This window comes from Podarcis cretensis (assembly GCF_951804945.1).
Source record: "Podarcis cretensis genome assembly, chromosome: 16".
Lineage (NCBI taxonomy): Eukaryota > Metazoa > Chordata > Lepidosauria > Squamata > Lacertidae > Podarcis > Podarcis cretensis.
Window position 1 is genome coordinate 20,784,073 of NC_137186.1, and position 14,795 is coordinate 20,798,867.

Genomic DNA, 14,795 nt, shown 5'->3' on the forward strand with positions numbered 1-14,795 from the left:
CGACCCTTAACTACCGCCACCCACCCCCCTTCCTTATAAAGGTTCGCTAGGCTCGCCGCCGGTTCTCGCGCGCCGGGCCTCTCCGCGCAGCCGTCGGACTCCAGCGCCCTCCAACGAGCGCCCCGGGCGGAAAGGTCACGCCGCCTCCCCTGGGAAGCGCCAGAAGAAGCCGCCCGCCGAGGCCGAGGCCGCGAGAGGGCAAAGGAAGGGGGAGGCGTCGGCAGCCAACGGAGAGAAGCGGCGGCAAAGGCGCTCTGCCGTGCGCAAAGGCTCGCCGTCGGGGGGAGCGAGAGAGCGCACAGCCTTCGGGGCTTGCGCGCTTCCCGCCGCCCTTGCGGGCGACCTGCCGTAGGAGCGAGAGGAGAGAGGCAGACAGACGGGAGCCAGGCAGGCGAGTGACTGGGGGCGGAGGGAAGGGGGCTGGCTCGAGGGGAGGCGAGGCGAAGGGGTGGCTCAGGGGTAGGGGAGAGGAAGGGACGGATTCTTGGCCCCGCGACAGCCCCGGCGCCTGCCTCCTTCCCTCCTCCGAGGGGGCGTCCCCTCTCCTCTACCCCTTCAGCTTCCTGCGCTGGGAGGGCGGTCGGGGATCTCCTCCTTTTTCTCGACGGGGAGCTGCGCAGAGGTGCCGCCGCCGGTCGGGCTAGCGGCTCTCCAAATATAGCACGTGCGCCTCGCGCGAAAGGGAAAGTGTTTGCGTGGGGGTGAGGGGGTTGCGATTGCACGCCCCCTTTCGCTCCTAGGTCCGAGGATCTCTACCGTCGACTCGGAATTTGAGGTGGGGGTGGTAGGAGGAGGACGGGGGAAGGGGCAGAGAGCTGTCTGCGTGCGCGCTGGCTTCCCATAGCAACCCAGCTTCGAACGCCCCCCACATCATTCCTCGCTTTTTCCCGGGGGGGGGCGAGGATCAAATAGGGCTAAATTGTCTGAGAGAAGGGGGCGGGAAGCTTTTATCCCCCGCTTCTAAATAGCCCAATAAAAGATTATTTTTGTGGGGGGTGGGATTTGGGTTCCTGAACCTTCCTGGTTATGGATTTAGTTTGCAGGGGGGGGGGGGGGGGCTTGCGTTAAATCCACGTCTGCAGTGCTATATGGCTGCTGGTTTCTAAGGCTGTGTGCAAACTATGAAGCATAATAGAATCACATTTATTTTGCCCTCTCAAAGAATTGTGGGTGCTGTGGTTTGCTTAGGTTGCTGGGAATTGGAACTCCATGAGGGGAAAACAACAGTGCCCAGAATTCTTTGAGGAGCTTCCCATAGCTTTGAATGTGCTCTTAAAAGTATAAGGTAAAGGACCCCTGGATGGTCAAGTCCAGTCAAAGGCGACTATGAGGTTGCAGCGCTCATCTCGCTTTCAGACCGATAGAGCCGACATTTGTCCACAGACAGCTTTCCGGGTCATGTGGCCAGCAGGACTAAACCGCTTCTGGTGCAATAGAACACCATGATGGAAACCAGAGCGCACAGAAACGCCTTTTACTTTCCCACCACAGTGGTACCTATTTATCTACTTGCACTCGCATGCTTTTGAACTGCTATGTTGGCAGAAGCTGGGAAAGAGCAATGGGAGCTCACCCCATCGCAGGGATTCAAACTGCCAACCTTCTGATCGGCAAGCCCTAGGCTCACTGGTTTAACCCATCTTCAAATATCTGAAGGGCTGTCACATGGAAAATGGAGCAAGCTTGTTTTTCTGCTGCTCCGGAAGGGAGGACCCCAACCATTGGATTCAAATGACAGAAAAGGAGATTCCAACTAAATGTTAGGAAGAAGTTTCTGATGGTAAGAGCTGTTCTACAGTGGAATGAGCCACCATGGAAGGTGGTGGTATCTCCTTCATCATGGGTGAAATGAGGCTTTATTTTGCTGGGTCAAGGACCCAATTTGGCACCCCTCCTTTACATTTACATACAAACATACACAGGCTGGGAGCCTCAGTGGCGTCCTCTGGAGGCTTCACCCAGGGCAACCCCCCCCCCCCCATAGCTACAGCACTGACTTCACTGGAGTTTTTTTAAAAAAACACAGGTTGGGTGGCCACTTGTCAGGGATTATTTGGTTGTGATTCCTGCATTGCGGGGGTTGGACTAGATGACCCTTGGGACCCCATCTGATTCTACAGTTCTATGAAATGCAAGGGAATACATAGAAAAGATAAACAGGGCTGCATTGGCTTCTTGAGATTCCCCACACTGCTATAAGCCAGATTCTTTTGTTCTGCAAACTGTAGGAAGCCTCTGTGCCCTATCTCTTAGTTTTTCTTCTCTACAGGAAAAGGTGGGACTCCTGATCTCTCTGTGAATGTGGCCTATGCAGGCAGTGAGTGACTTACCCTTTCCTACCTCATGTACTCAAAATGCTTGAGCCTGCCTAGCAGGGGAGTGTGGTTTCCATTTCTATAGATTCCCCGGAGACCTCTTTTTTTATGCTAGTGGGATTAAAACCCGCCTAGTGGGGGTGTTGTTGTTAAGGAGAGAGAGAGAGAGACTCTTAGGCAGGGGGAAAGGAACAGCTGTGATTCACATCAGGAGCAACGTGGTTTGCTGAGAAACAAGCAGCAACGGGAGGTCGTGGGAGGAGAATTGGTTGTAATGTAAAGGGCGGGTAGCTCAGGTGGTAGAGCACAAGACTCTTAATCCCGGGTTCGAGTCCCATTTTGGTGAAAGATTTCTGTGTTGCAGGGGGCTGGACTCGATGACCCTGGTGGTCCTTTCTAACTCTACAAGTCTGTGATTCTGTGAGGCAGAGGCAGGTCTGGGCAATCTTGTGTTTCCAACCTACACTTAACACAGAGATGCCCAACTTGGGGGGCTGTTCGTTCTCCCCCCAGGCAAAGAAATGATTGAAGGGCTGGAACAACACCCCTGCAAGGAAGGGCCGAAGCATTTGGGACTTCTTAGAGAAATGGAGACAAGATAGAATTTTTTTTAATGATGCAGAAAGCAGAAAGAAAAGTTTTTTTCCTCCCTCTCTCCTAACATGAGAACTCGTGGTCAGTTGAACGTTGGGAGCAGAGCTTTCCAAACTTTTCATGTTGTTGACACACTTTTTAGACGTGCATCATTTCACAACACAGTTTTACTAGCAAGTGGGAGGTTAAAAAGGTAAAGGGAACCCTGACTATTAGGTCCAGTCGTGACCGACTCTGGGGTTGCGGCGCTCATCTCGCTTTATTGGCTGAGGGAGCCGGCGTACAGCTTCTGGGTCATGTGGCCAGCATGACTAAGCCACTTCTGGTGAACCAGAGCAGCACACGGAAACGCCGTTTACCTTCCCACCAGAGCGGTACCTATTTATCTACTTGCACTTTGACGTGCTTTCAAACTGCTAGGTGGCAGGAGCAGGGACCAAGCAACAGGAGCACACCCCGTTGTGAGGATTTGAACCACTGACCTTCTGGTCGGCAAGTCCTAGGCTCTGTGGTTATCTAACCCTTTTCTAGACCCGGAAGGAACGCACCTGCACACTGCAGCCGACACACTAATGTGTCACGGCACACAGTTTGGAAAGCTCTGGTTGGGAGAGTCAGGACAGAAAGGACGTTTTCGTGCAGTGCACAGTGGAACTCTCAGCCACTGGATGGCCACCAACCTGGATGTCTTAAAAAGGAGATAAGACAAACCCATGGAGGATGAGGCTGCCCATGGCTACTAGACATGGTGGGGGTGTTTTACCTTTGCTGTCAAAGGCAGTACAGTATGCCTCTGAAAACCAGTTGCTGTGAATCGCAGGGAATGTAACTGACTGTGTTCTTAGATAAATAAGGAATACTATTCATTGTATCAAATTTCAACAGAAGTAACTCATAAAGTTCAACAAACGAACAAAGCAGAAGACCCAGTGGATCAGATCATTCTCTAGTCAGTTTGTGCTTGTCCATATAACCCTACTTTGTAATAGTTGCTGCTTACCATAGCTACTACTATGCCATAAGATCCACTGTCTTGGTATGTACAGTTATTTATTGTTTGATATTACAGTGGTGCTCCGCAAGACGAATGCCTTGCAAGACAAAAAACCCGCTAGACAAAAGGGTTTTCCGTTTTTCGAGGCGCTTTGCAAGACGAATTTCTCTATGGGCTTGCTTCGCAAGACGAAAACGTCTTGCGAGTCTTGCGATTTTTTCCACTCCCCCCCCCCTTTTTCTAAGCCGCTTTGCCGCTAATAGCCGTTAAGCTGCTAATAGCGCTAAGCCGCTAATAGGGTTGCTTCGCAAGACGAAGAGACTTGCGGAACGGATTCTTTTCGTCTTGCGAGGCACCACTGTATTGTTGCTGTAAGATGTGAGATCATGATATTGCATTTATTTACATTACTTAGTGCTTTAACTACTGATGAAGCCCAGGACGGTGAAACAAGGCCAGTATTCCAGAAATCCTTGTCTAGACTCTTTGAAAGGATTTTGTGGAACTGTAACAACCTTTCATGTGGATTGTTTGGACTTTATGAACAGACAGGTGGAATAGACACCATTACGTGGATGGACCTTATACATGAATTGACGTGTGTTTATTGAGGATGCTTTACGTGACCATAGGTTGGTTTGTTGTTGTTTTGGGAACTGCAGGGGGGCAGAATGCTGTTGTGCTCAGGTCTGGCTTGCAGGCATCTGTTGTTCAATCCCTGGTGTCTCCAGAGAGGGCTGGGAATGTCCCCTGCCTGGAGAATCGCTGCTGGTCAGTGTAGACAATACTGGCCTAGATGGTCTAATGGTCTAATATAAGGAAGATTTCTCTGTTCTATGTTACTGATGCACAGGGTGTGCTTCCTTTCTCTGTTTAAATTGCTGGTTTTTAAAGGCTAAATGGCCTGGATTCGGGGTCTTGGGGACTGGTAGCTGGTCTCCTTTCATTATCTGGGTTTGGCATCTCTTTTCATAGGTGAACCATTTGCCATAGTTCTGAACCAGCAGAGGAAAATGGGGGATGCTGAAGATTTCTTTAAAGCATCTGGGTATGAGAAAGAGACGGTGAGATTTTTATTTATTTTTTTGAGCGGGGGGCGTCTTTGTCATTGGACCATAGCTCAATGAGAGAACACCTGTTTTGCATGCTGAACGTCCCAGTTTCATTCCCTGGCATCTCTAGGTAGGACGGAGGGAGACCCCGGAGGTTGTGGACTCTCCTTCCCTGGAGGTTTTTAAGCAGAGATTGGATGGCCATCTGTCATGGATGCTTCAGCTGAGATTCCAGCCTTGCAGGGGGTTGGACTAGATGATGATGCGTGGGGTCCCTTCCAACTGTGATTCCTGACTTAAAACCTGGACTGCCACTGCTAGCCAGTCTAGACAATACTGAGCTAGATGGACCAAGGATCTCACCTTCCTATGTTCCTATTTAAACCTGCCTTTAATTCAGAACGGTGAGGACCAGCAACTTCATTTTTAGGGAAAGAGTCATAACTCAGTAGGCGAGAACCTGCTTTACATGCAGAAGTTCAATCCTTGGCTTCTCCAGGAAAATCTAGGAATGCCCCCCCCCCACAAACCATGGAGTGCAGCTGCCAGTCAGTGCTGGCAACAGAGCTAGATGGACCAAGCCTCCAGCTCGATATCAGGCTGATTCTGTGTTTCTAAAAGTGAGTGCCCTCCCTTCTTTCTTCCCCTCTCTCTTTTCTGCCACCCCCTTTCCTCCTCCTGCTATCCACACGCAGGCTGGACCTCATGCCCAGGTCCCCCCCACTCTGCATATTAAGTACGATTGTGATAATTGCAGGCAAGGTTCCCAGCACTGGTCCAGCTGTCTGGTTTCCAAAATCCAAATGGTCCCAAGATGCAGGTATCCAGATGTCTTGCTGGTGCTTCTCATGTTCTTCATCCCTGGATGCCAGAGATGCTGTCTGAGGGACATGCCTGCACACAGCCAGCCGGTGCGCCTTTTTTGAGAGCTGTCGACAGGGCAGGGTGTGATATTGGTGTGAGGATCACTGCTGGCGCTGCAAAGTGAAATCGCTGCTTTTCAGATCTCTGAGGATGGGCTGTAGGAGAGTTTGCCTGTGGAAGGAGGAATGGGGAATTCCACCCTAAACAGGCGGTTCTCCTTTGTTCCGCATATTTCAGGGAGTCTCCGGGACCCTCCCACTCTTTCTCCAGAAAAGCGTTGATCATGCTGCTCAGTGGTAATAATAATAATAAATTTTATTTATACCCCACCCTCCCCAGCCAAGACCGGGCTCAGGGCAGCTAACAACCAATAATAAAGACAAGTTGATTAAAATACAACTTACAACTGCTGGATGACAATTCAAGGAGGATGGGAGTTGTAGTCCAAAAACAGCTGGAGACCCCAGTTTGGGAAACCCTGGCCTACGCTAACTGGCAGGGGCTCTCCAGGGTTTCAGGCAGGGGGCTTTCCCAGCCCTACCGGGAAATGCCGTTGGGGATGGAAGCCGGGACCTAAAATCTGATTCGAAGATAGATCTGTCAGTCCCAAGGCTTCTCTCTCCTCCCCCTCCCCTCTCTGGCATTTTTCATACATGGCAAGCTTGGGCAGAAGGTTTGGCAAGTGTGTTGCCTGCGCTGTTTCCCCCCCCCCCCCCCGAATCTCCGCAGCACCACGAACCGCTCTGGAGGTTCCCACTTCAGTTCGGGTCATTTCAGAGAGATCCTGCAAGCCTTTCTGAAGTGTCCTGCTTCAGTTCAGGATCCGTCCCAATCTGCTAGGCACGCCCTAACACCTGCCGGTTGTTTTGTATCATTTATCTTGGGCAGGTGGGCTTTTGAACTTTCTAAACTGTCCAGAGTGGCTTGCCAATACATGAGAGCCTAAAAACAACCAGAACCCTCCTGCAGTTGTGCAAAGAGATTCCTATGAGCGTAAGGCTGGTTGTCTCTGTGGGATCATGTGCTGCATTGGGAGAGAGAATTTGGAATCACCAAACTGCTATGTGTCAACTGTAGCTCAGGGATAGGAGGTCCCGGTTCAGTCCTTGAATCCCGCAGCTTTAAAAAGGAGGCAGTAAAACAAAACCCAACATCTTAAGGGACGGAAGAAGCTCCAAACAGCTTCCCTGTCCACACAACAGGAATAGTTCCTACAGGAAGAGGCTAGTCCCTAAGGATTGCAGAATCCTGCTTCTCTTGGTGCAGAATTTGTAGCCAGAACTATCAACGGCAATTGTTCCTGGTGGTGTCAGGCTTCAGGAATCCTCTCCCCTGTCCCCCGATGGCACCAGGAGGCAGGGAGGAAACAAGAAAGTTCTTACGTATGATTTATTCAGCCATCACGGTAAAAGACAAAGAATTCCGGTGATTCCTCCATAATGGAGTTGCTTGCACTGAGCTCCTCCCCCTCTAGCAACAACACCTGCTTCTACAGCGTCTGTCCATGGACAACTGTCTCTGCACTATTTGTTCTTGCACCCTTAACGAACGCCGTGTTTTGGGAGAAGGGGGGTCGGTTATGCTATCCAGAGACTTGTCTCTGCCTGCCCTCCCCCTTCTCCTAACACTGCATAACTCGGCTGTTCACCTGTCTCTGAGCTGTTATCTTCCTCAAAGCCCTGCTGTAACTCAAGACTGCCATCCTACTCTCTGGAAGCTACAGGAGAAGGGGGGAGAGAGACCTCTTCTATTCCTCCTCCTCCTCCTCTTCACTTCAGTACCTGACAGTGGGTACATGTCAGGTGTGCGTGCAGGAGCCAGGCCCTGTGACCAATAGGACTTTGCAGGACCAGGGCCTTCCTAAGTTTGTTCTGAAGAAGCAAGGCGCGGCCTCACAGGTGAGGCTGATTGGTAACTCATAGCACCTGGTGGCAAGAGCCGGGAAGGGATATAAGGTCAGCATTTCCCTTCGGCTCTTTGCCACAGCAACACATTTCCTGCCTTGCTGCATTTGGCTTCTTGCTTCCTGATCCTTGAACCTCAGCTTCGTGACTCCTTGCTTCTTGATCCTCGGACCCTTGACTTCATGACTCCTTGCTTTCTGTCCCTCAGACTCTTGGCTTCCTGACTCCTGGCTTCTGGACTCCCGTTCCTGCTCCCACCCCGCCATCTTGCCCCTGGTCTTGACATCCCCTGCAGGGACTTTGATCGCCTGTGAACCTCCTTATTCAGGAGCAGTCAATGGAAGACTGATCCAGAAGGGCGAATGGGGCACTGCCCCACCAGCATCAGTGTGTCCTCCAGCCAGCTCTCAACTGCGTACCTTTTGCCTTCAACCAGCCCAGTGGTTGGCACAGCCTGCCAACTTCCTCCTCCTCCTCCTGAGTCTCTGTGTTGCTCTGGTAGAGGACAAGAGGAAGGCGAGGGACAAGGCTGGAATTAGTTCGCTCTGTCGCCACCTACTGTGGGCCTCCCTGCCAGTCCCAGTGCGCGACAGCTGTGGATTTCATTTGACTTGATTTGAAGCGACTTCCTAAATAAGCAGCCATTGGCATGGAAAGGGAAATAACCCCGGTCTGGCCTGCAGAGCACGTGGGGCTTCGTTAAAAATTAAAACGACGCCCCTGGCGTTCCCTAGGAATTCTCCGAGAGCTCCATCGCGCTATAGGCTCGGATAGCCAATACCGTTGGCTTCAGGCATCTTCACACTTAGTCTCTTAAGAGCGCACTTGGCAAAGAGGCATAAAAGCGTGCGGGGGAAATAAAGGTCTTTAAGAACTTGCGTATCACACAGAAACAATGGGTTTCATGGAGGGTAAGGCTCTCAGTGGTTACTGGCCACATACGCTGTTCTCTGGCCCCACGGTCAGAGGCAGCGACGCTTCTGAATGCTAGAAATGGCAGGAAGGGAGAGGGAGTCTTGTGCTCGGATCCTGCTTGATTGATTTCCTTGGTGGCCACTGTGAGAACAGGATTCTGGACTAGAAGGGCCATTGGCCTGATCCACCAGGCCTCTTATGTCCATAATGCAGAGGTTTTCAACCCTTTTTGAGTCCACAGCTCCCATGACCAACTACATTCTTTCTGCTGTTCCCCTGTAGGGCAACGTGCTCTGAGCCTCAGAAGCCCAGGTATATCACCCATTGCCTGCAGAGCCAGCAGCTCCTCACCCTTTTCAAACATCCTCTTTTGTGGAGCGTTCCCTTAGCTTCCTCTCCTCTTCCCTCCTCACCCAGGGAGTCCTCCCCTGGTCTCTGAGCTGTCCCCCACCCCCTAAAAAGTGGGGCCTCCTCAAACCACCCCACACAGGCCTGGGAAGAGGTTGCCCCCAGCCTTAGTTGCCCAATGGAGACTGGCCAAAGCCAACCCCTTACTCACCTGACTATCATTCAAGGCACCCCAGGGTGCCACGGCACACTGGTTGAAAGCCGCTGCCTTAATGGCTTGTATCTCATGTTCGTCCTGCTCAGAGTGGACCCGTTGAAATCATTGGGCACAACAAAGTTGGGTCCATCCATTTCAAAGAGCTCTACTCTGAGTAGGACTTAGATGGTTACCCCTCCCAGTAAGAGCAGAGAGACAACTGACCCGAGTTTTACACCTCCTTCCTGTTAGATGCTGTGAATGAAATTACTACCAGAGTAGCAATGTTTTGTGCATTAGTAAGCATTGCTATGTAGGAACTGGGTGGTTAAACCTCTTTACTAACTATCCTACTGCTCAGTAATCCATCCTAAGAGTGGCTGGGAGCATGCAGCAACACACACATGCACACATCCTAGGTTTTTTGTTTGTTTGTTTTGCTGCACTGCTGATTTTTAATAGTCTTCTGCTGGCCTTGAAAATTGTATCCATTTGACTATAATTTAGTGGCTGATCTGTGATCATCATAATGAAGTACTGAACTCGTGAAATATCTCAAAGCTGTTTCGGAATAAAAACACCAGCAATAAAGACAATTGTGCAATTTCAAATATATATTAAAAATGGCAATTAGAATAAAGACCCAGAAACAAATTCCCTGTGCTTAAATGATTTCAAATCTGCCCTACCCACTATTGGAATGTGGCTCCTGGGTGGTTGCCCAGAATGAAATGTGGTCCTCAGGCTGGAAGATGCTGTTATTGATTGAGTGTAACCCCTCCTAAAAAAAAAAAGTCCTTCCACATTTAACTGCTCTGAACTTACGAACCTGCAACACTTCTCTTTAATACACACACACACACACACACACACACACACTAATAATATGAGGTTGTCAACAAGATTGTGCCCCACACAATCTTGGGCAAAAATACTGGGACGAGGTAATGTAAAGGAACAGGCAGGAGGTATGGCAGCTGCAAACCCTCCCGATCCTTTGGCACACCTTTAGAGGTGTGGCGCTGTGCCCTTTCTCGGCGAAGCACTTGGCAACCCAAGTTGGAGCTGAAGAAGTGAGTTCTCCTGAGATCTTCCTTTCCGTGACTGTGTGCTCATTAGCGAAATCTGCCAAACTATCCCAGATCTTCTGAACTTTTCTTTTTATAAAAAAAGGGGAAATTAAGTAGACGTTGCAGACTTTGGTTTACTTCTCAGACCTTGCAGGCCGGGATGCAGAACTTTTGGCCTTCCAGATGTTCGTATATCTATTTATCTATCTATAAATATTTGTATACTGCAATTTCGGTTGCAGCTTTGGGGGATTTTTAGTTTAGGGAAGAGGCGAGTAAGTGGTGACAGGATGGAAGTTTACAAAAATTTGTGTGGCCTGGAGAAAATGGGCAGAGGGATGGAAAAAAAAAAAATGCCAGGAAGGTTAAATTGCCCTCTGTTGACTTTAAAACCTAGTGACAGGTACATTTTATTTAAAGGAAGCATTTCTCTCTTTAACACCAGCACATCAATTGCAAGAGAGGGGCTCAGAAGTGCTTTAAAACAGCATGTGTGAAATTGGTCCAAGCTGGATTTCTCTCTTGAGCCAGATTTTCTCTGCTCCGGTGGGTCGCAGGGAGCTTTAAGCCCTGCAAGGACATAATCAGACTTGGCTCTGCCAGTTTAGGGTAGCCAGCTCCTGACCCTTTTCCTCGAATCGCGCCACCTCACTGAACAAAGTGACGCGCGAGGCTGATCGAAAGGGGCCTCATCAAGGCAAATGGCATTGTGTTGGGATGACAATGTCCTGGTTGGCTGCCAAGATGCCTGGATGTGTGTGAGAGAAAGAAGGTGGGGGGAGAGAGAGAGAGAGAAGAGTTTCTGTCCCAGACCTCTCAAGGAGCACTTGATCAATTATAGCAGCTGCCCTCTGAGAAATGCTAATTCCTTGGGCCGGTTTGACTTTGGAAGAACAGGTGACCAGCCCTTAAAAAAAACCCAACTACACACACCCCACAACACTCTTGATTGCTCCTCTACTTTTGTGGGACAAGAAAATCGATAGATACCTCTTTGAGATTCACAGAGGGAAATCTTATCTCTTGATGGATCCTCTGAGATTAAAAAAGAAGAAGTTCAAATGAAATTCGTACACCCCCAAGATGAAGGGCAAGTCGAGACATCTGCGGGCTGCTGAAAGAGGGAGTGATGGCGGGTAGGTCTGTGCATCTTTGCTGGGCGATCTAAAATTCTGATGATAATCAGGATCTCACCATTCGCGAGCCCTCTGCTGGCAGGCGCCTTCCTCGGCCGGTCCTTTGCTCACCTTCCTGGGGCAGTAGGAAATTAAGCCATGCTGCAGTGAACTTGGTTCTGATTCCTTAATATTCCTGCCTTGTATAAGAACACGGATAGATGATTCATATCCCAGTCAGATGATTGGTCCATCTAGCTCAGTGTTGTCTACACTGACTGGCAGGTGCTCTCCAAGTTTCCAGACACTGAACTACCTGGATATATTTAAGATTAAACCAGGAACCACTTGCTAGCTGGCCTCTACCACTAAGCTATGGCTTGCCTCCAAAAGCAGAGGGTGGCATACATATAGCTGTACACAACAACCCTGTGGGGTAGGTTAGGCTGAGGCAGAGTGACTGCCCCATAGGAACAAAGGGCTTGATGAACAGGTCAGCCTCCTAGCTCAACGTGGTCTACCTTGCCTGACTGTCGGGCTCTAGAATCTCAGACAGAGCTCTTTCCCGCTTGCCTCCTTCCTGAAACTTCTCACGGAAACGTGTGGGATTGCGGCTGAGATCTTCCGCCTTCTGCGAATTGTGGGCCCTACCACTGCGTTCTGACTTTTCCCTTAAGCAAACAAGAGCAGAGACAGTTGACAGGCTGGAATTAATGGGCCCATGTGGTATTTCTATTTGGGTTAAGGGGTCATGCTATGGGGAGAAGAGAGTTGCCGTCGCAGACCTACTGCAATCACACAGATTTTCCTGAGTTCACAGATGTGCATGGATCAAAATGGCTACTCTGGGTAAATGAGCAGCTTCCCTGGTTCTGTGGGGTAGGGGCCCCAATATACCTTTGGACCATATTCCCTCATGTGCAGCCTTCCAGGGTGTGTGCCTTAGGTGGGAAGTGGGTGGTTTCGTCTCCTGGCTACGTTTGGAACGCATGAAGCCCGATGTTCTAAGAAACTATATTAGCGCCATTGTGCTGTTGTTGTTACTTGCCCTTCAACAGCAGGTCCCAGGGTGGGTTGCAGTGATATAAAATCCAGAATTAAAAACAGTTGAAACATATCACATTAATAAAGAATTATTTGAAGCCGATGGTTGGAAGATTCCAATATCACCTTTCAAAGTGACTTCAGTTGTGCTTTTCCTTGAAGTTCCATTTTATGTAACACAGCATACATCCCGTTTCCTTGACACCTCGTGTTTTCGGTGGTCCTAAAGGCTTAGCTTTGGAGCACATGGAACAACTCTTCCCCAGGGTTCTTCCCATATGTGCCTTCTCCAGAGTGACCCTAGGAGCCAGTCCTCAGGATTCTGCTTTCACTTGGATTGGCTCCACTCAGCCCAAAGGGTGAGAAGACTTCTCAGTGGCTAGAAAGCTCACCTTTCATGCTGATTGGGCAGCGCCAGGCTGCTGGAGACTGGGACCCTTCTGCAGAAATAGTACTATAATAATTTATTAATTATACCCCACCCACCTGGCTGAGTTTCCCCAGCCACTCTGGGTGGCTCACAATCGAATGTTACAATACAGCATGTACTGGGGTTTCGAGCCCCTGCAACCTGGGAACACCACAGCTCTAGTCATTGGTCTCCTTGGACTGGCTGCTTCCCAGTTGGGCTACTGGATAGGCTATGGTGTTGTTCCTCGCCAATGTGCATCTGTGTGCTGAGGGAAGCCAGCAGAGGGAGTGTGGCACAACTCTGATGCCCTCCTACTAGGCTGTCTACAGGAATGGGCTGCATTGCTTTGCTCTCAGACTCAGAGAGCATTGTTAGGGCTGCTGGCCAGGTATAGGGTCTCTGGAGGGACTTGATCCTTGCAAATTCCATTATGAACTGGGGGTGAGGGCAGGAGGGCCATGGCTCAGTGGTACAGCATTTGCTTTGTGTGCAGAAGGTCCCAGGTCCAATCCCTGGGGAGATGGGGAAACTTGTTTGGAGGACCAGATCAGGCCCCTGGCCTGGCCTGGGCTGGGCATTACCGCTCTCTGCCTGTCCTGCATCTTGAGGGTTAAGGTGTTCTATGCACAGCAAAACCTTTGATCATTTACCAAGGGCAATGTTCCGTTTTAATCTGAGCAAATGCCGGCCAGATAGCATTTCTCCCTCGGCATCCACCATCTCATTACAGACCTCCTTAAGCGCACATTCTCTGAGACTCCTCGGTGCTCGCCGTGTGCCGAAGACATTTATTCCTTCCTAGGCAGCTGGAAAGTTACCAGAAAGATGCAGAAAGCAAGCATCTGAAAAATGAAAATGAAGAGGAGGACTTGTTGAGTCCCCAACAGCCTGCTAGGAATCTGATCCGATTTCTTGAACGAAGCCAAGCCAAGCTGCAAGCTGGAGCTGTTGTTTTTCTTTTATAATCTGTTTGTTACTTGCAATGGTTTTGTTTCAGAACAAATGAATGTTGCACAGCCTGCGTTGTTAACGCAAGATAGGAACTGGTCAGGGGCGTTTGGATAGGTGAGCTGGTCCTGTGCTGCTGAACATTTAAGTTTGTGTGTGTGTTTTACTCATGTTTTGGACACACAATTTCAAAGTCAGAGTACGTTGCTGGGAAGAGGGCACAGCAGCCAATGTTTGCAAAATGAGAGACGGAGAAAAGAAGTGCTTTGGCTGTGCTCAGTGCTTTGGGAAGCACCAGTTAAGGGCTGGCAAATCACTTTCTCCCTTCCCCATCAGCTGATTAGCAGGTGGGTTGTCTTGCCCACCTGTCAAAGTTGGCCCATGGATTTTTATCTGGCTTGTGGAGCCAGAAAGGATCTCATGGATACCAATGGCTCTTAGCCATGACGACTGTGCTCTGCCTCTGCAGTCGGAGGCAGAAATGCTTCTGAATACCAGTTGCTGGAGACCACAGGAGGGGAGAGGGCCCTTGTGCTTGGCTCCCACTCAAGGCTTTCCCACAAGGATCTAGTTGTGCATTGTGAGAACAGGATGCTGGACCAGGAAGGGACTTGACATCTTTCTGCCGGGCCTGCAAGACAGAGCTGTTCCACCAGGCCTTTGGCCAAGGCACAGCCTGACCCCCTCCTTTGGTAATTCTTCACAGAACTCTAGCCCAATGGTTGCCATCAATTTGATTTGAACTGATTTTATAATGAATTGATTTTAGAATGCTGTATTATTTTACTGTTGTTAGCCGCTCTGAGCCCGGCTTTGGCTGGGGAGGGTGGGATATAAATAAATTATTATTATTATTATTATTATTATTATTATTATTATTATTATTAAAGCCATTGCCTGATCCAGCAGGCTCTTACGTTGCTGACTCCTGGGTTAGAGTTTAAATTTTCACTTTGTGTTGAAAGTGTGCAAAACGAAGCACATCTACCCTTCAGGATTCACATGTCTCTGAATTTTGCAATGC

General features: G+C 49.7%; 1 protein-coding gene across 1 annotated transcript in view; it reads left to right on the forward strand.

The window, feature by feature from the left end:
• Window positions 1-63: 63 nt before the first annotated feature.
• NOS1 (nitric oxide synthase 1) overlaps window positions 64-14,795 on the forward strand; it is a gene marked incomplete at its 3' end in the record, with an annotated part of 182,087 nt that continues 167,355 nt past the window's right edge. The window contains exon 1 of the mRNA XM_079956371.1: window positions 64-391. The remainder of the gene's footprint in view (window positions 392-14,795) is intronic.